Source organism: Manihot esculenta, chromosome 5, assembly GCF_001659605.2.
Source record: "Manihot esculenta cultivar AM560-2 chromosome 5, M.esculenta_v8, whole genome shotgun sequence".
NCBI classification, from domain to species: Eukaryota; Viridiplantae; Streptophyta; class Magnoliopsida; order Malpighiales; family Euphorbiaceae; genus Manihot; species Manihot esculenta.
Genome location: NC_035165.2, coordinates 19,614,856 through 19,618,198, shown reverse-complemented (window position 1 = coordinate 19,618,198; position 3,343 = coordinate 19,614,856).

Here is a 3,343-nt window from a genome sequence, read left to right as displayed (position 1 = left end):
CCGAACCTGCTGCCGAAAGTGCCCTGTCCAGGCCTCCTTTGCATGTTTTTCTATGGTTGTTTCATGATGTTTTAGGGGGTTTTTGGGGAGTAGTTTAGAGATATGTTCTAGTATGTTTGGTCCCTCATTTGAGTCCACCTGTGTAGGTTCGGACCCGAGGAACCGAGGACCCCAGCAGTGAGTTCAGCTGCTTCGGTGTTGTCAGAGTCAGCCAGAGGTGAGTGGAACTAAACTTAATCTTTTAAATTAAATGTTTTATCATGTTTCATGCATCATGATTATGCAATAGGATAATTGCATTAGTTTCACGAATATGCCGCATTGCATCGATTATTGTTGATGTGGGTGAATGTTGGATGACCCAATTAGTCCATGACAGGAAGACCAGGACCCCATTCTACGGCCTGGCACAGAGTAAGGAAAGACCAGGACCCCATTCTACGGCCTGGCACGGTTATGGACTCGAAGACCAGGCGCCCAGAGGAGGCCCTGGGATAATGGTAAGTAATGTATGTATGACAGGAAGACCAGGACCCCATGCTACGGCCTGGCACAGAGTTAGCTTGGACTAATTGGTGACAAGTTCACCCAACCCTTATGTGAATTGTCTGTGTTATGATGCATTTCATTGGAGCATAGTGTTAATATGTTTTATAGTCCTACTCACTGGGCTTTTAGCTCACCCCTCTCCCTTTACCCCCAGGCTTGCAGGTACAGTATAGAGCAGGAGTCCGGATAGAGTAAAGAGTTCATGTTTATGTAATAGCTAGTAATGGACATGATCATATTGTGATGTAAAGTCTTAATCAGTATAGTTATGTAATGAGATGATGTATATGGATGTTAGTGGTGTGCTTGACCATAGATTGTGTATCCCTTTTAATACATGTTCTTAGAGATTTTTATGATGTTTATGTAACCAACTCAGCATATGTTATGTCACCCATTGGGGACACTGATGAGATCCCACAGAGGGATCAATGTTATGTTAATGTATATGCACATGTTGAGTTTGGTTGATGTATATGGAAAGAAAAGTTTTAATTTTTATGTATGTTGTTGATCATGTATAGGATTAAGCAGGTTTTCAGGATGCATGTCAGGCTTGCTACGGGTCCCGGCGGCCTTAAGTCGACTCGGATCCTAGCTCCGGTAGCGGTCCGATTTTCGGGTCGTTACACTACCTTTATGGGGTTAAATGTGAGATCTTCACAGATCATAAAAGCCTGCAGTACATCCTGAGTCAGAGAGATTTGAATTTGAGGCAGAGAAGATGGGTAGAACTGCTCAGTGACTGATTGCAAGATCCAGTACCATCCGGGTAAGGCGAATGTTGTGGCAGACACCTTAAGCCGGAAATCACTTGGCAGTTTGTCCCATATTTCAGCAGAGAGGAGGCCAATAGTAAGGGAGTTCTTCGAGCTCATGAATGAAGGTCTACAGTTGGAGTTGTTTGGTACAGGTGCTTTGATTGCCCAAATGAGAGTGGCACCCGTGTTTCTGGAGTAGGTGGCTCAAAAACAGCATGAGGACCTAGAGTTAGTGAAGATTGCCAGCACTGTTCAGTCAGGCAAAGATAGTGAGTTCAGATTCGACAGTAAGGGGATCCTCCGTTATGGGAGCAGATTGTGTGTACCAGATGATGTAGGGCTAAAGGGAGACATTATGAGAGAGGCTCATAATGTCAGATACAGCGTTCACCCTGGAGCCACCAAGATGTATCAAGATCTGAAGAAGGTTTATTGGTGGCCAGCTATGAAAAGAGAAGTGGCACAGTTTGTGTCAGCCTGCGAAGTGTGTCAGAGGGTGAAGCTGGAACATCAAAAGCCGGCTGGAATGCTTAACCCACTACCTATTCCAGAGTGGAAATGGGAGAATATAGCTATGGACTTCGTGGTGGGGTTACCGGCAACGTCCAACAGATTGGACTCCATATGGGTGATTGTCGACAGACTCACCAAATCTGCTCACTTCATCTCTGTCAGGAGTGGCTATTCTGTGGACAAGTTGGCGCAGGTGTATGTTGATGAGATCGTCAGGCTGCATGGGGTCCCTGTTTCAATAGTGTCCGATAGAGGGCCCCAATTCACCTCCAGGTTTTGGCGGAGTCTGCAGAACGCTATGGGTACCAGGTTGAATTTTAGCACTGCTTTCCATCCACAGACGGACGGACAGTCAGAGAGGACCATCCAGACAATAGAGGATATGCTCAGAATGTGTGTGCTGGACTTTGGCGGTTCTTGGAGGCAGCATCTACCTTTGGTGGAGTTTGCCTACAACAACAGCCACATGCCAGCATAGGGATGGCCCCATATGAAGCTTTGTATGGAAGGAAGTGCAGGTCGCCTGTCTGTTGGGAAGAAGTAGGAGAAAAGGCCTTGGCAGGGCCTGAGCTAGTAGAGGTCACCAGCAGAGTGGTGCCTATAATCAGAGAAAGGATCAAGACTGCTACAAGCAGACAAAAGAGTTATGCAGATGTCCGCAGAAGGCTAGTAGAGTTTCAGGAGGGGGATTTGGTATTGCTCATGGTGTCTCCAATGAAAGGGGTGATTCGGTTCAGGAAGAAAGGTAAGCTAGCTCCACGGTACATCGGACCCTTTGAAGTCTTGCAAAAGATTGGGAATGTATCGTACAAGCTGGACTTGCCTGCTTCAATGGAGAGAATCCATCCGATTTTCCATGTTTCCATGTTAAGAAAGTTCGTGTCAGATCCAGGCAAGGTTCTTAGTGAGCCTGATATGGAGATCTAAGAGGATCTTACCTATGTCGAACAGCCAGTACGGATCCTAGACACCCAGATCAGAAAGCTAAGGAACAAGGAAATCCCGATGGTGAAAGTCCTTTGGAATCACCACAACATCGAAGAGTGTACCTGGGAGACACGGGAGTCTATGCTCTAACAATATCCTCATCTCTTCTAAGGTAAGTTTTATGTGCTTTGTAGGTATGTTCATGTTTGTTGCTATGCTTATGTGTTTGGTGAACATTCGGGGATGAATGTTCTTAAGGGGGGGAAGAATATAATACCCGGCTAGACTCCGGTATCAGAATTCCTACCGTCCGGTGGAATCTCGGATGTCGAAAACCTCTAGAAGGGTAAAATGATGTATTTATAAAATGTTTTCATGTTTTTGATGATGTTAAGTAAAAAGGAAAATGAATTTCGAATGAAAATAGCCTTGGAGGAAGACCCAGGTTCGGCCGCCGAACCTCAAGTTCGGCCACCGAACATGCTTGCACTTCGAGTGTGCTTTAGGCCTCCGAAGGCATAAGTGAGGGAAGTCCAGGTTCGGCCGCCGAACCTTAAGTTCGGCCGTCGAACATGGCATGCATGCGGAGGCAC